The sequence below is a fragment of the Bison bison genome, unplaced genomic scaffold (assembly GCF_000754665.1).
Source record: "Bison bison bison isolate TAMUID 2011002044 unplaced genomic scaffold, Bison_UMD1.0 scf7180017864383, whole genome shotgun sequence".
Taxonomy (NCBI): Eukaryota; Metazoa; Chordata; class Mammalia; order Artiodactyla; family Bovidae; genus Bison; species Bison bison.
Genome location: NW_011494955.1, coordinates 167,049 through 167,403, shown reverse-complemented (window position 1 = coordinate 167,403; position 355 = coordinate 167,049). Strand labels below are relative to the sequence as shown.

General features: G+C 29.9%; 1 protein-coding gene across 1 annotated transcript in view; it reads left to right on the top strand.

The window, feature by feature from the left end:
* LOC105001641 (zinc finger protein 250-like) overlaps positions 1 to 355 on the top strand; it is a 10,334-nt gene that overhangs the window by 5,475 nt on the left and 4,504 nt on the right. The window lies entirely within an intron of this gene.

Below are 355 nucleotides of genomic sequence, written 5' to 3'. Positions count from 1 at the left end.
CCTTCTTTTTTTTTTTTTTACTTTTCCAATTTTATTGAGGTATAATTGACATATATCACTGTGTAGATTTAAGATGTACAGCAGAATGTTTTGACTCACATATATTGTGAAATGATTACCATAATAAGTTTAATCAGCATCCATTACCTCTGGGAGTGGAAATAAGGAGTAAGGAGATGCCTTAGGAAGAGAAAAGGCATGTGCCAGAATTCAGTTAAGCATGTTTGTTCAAGTAAAACGCGGGTATACCTGTGGCGGATTCATTTCAATATTTGGCAAAACTAATACAATATTGTAAAGTTTAAAAATAAAATAAAATTTTAAAAAAAGTAAAAAAAAATCGATACCATGTACA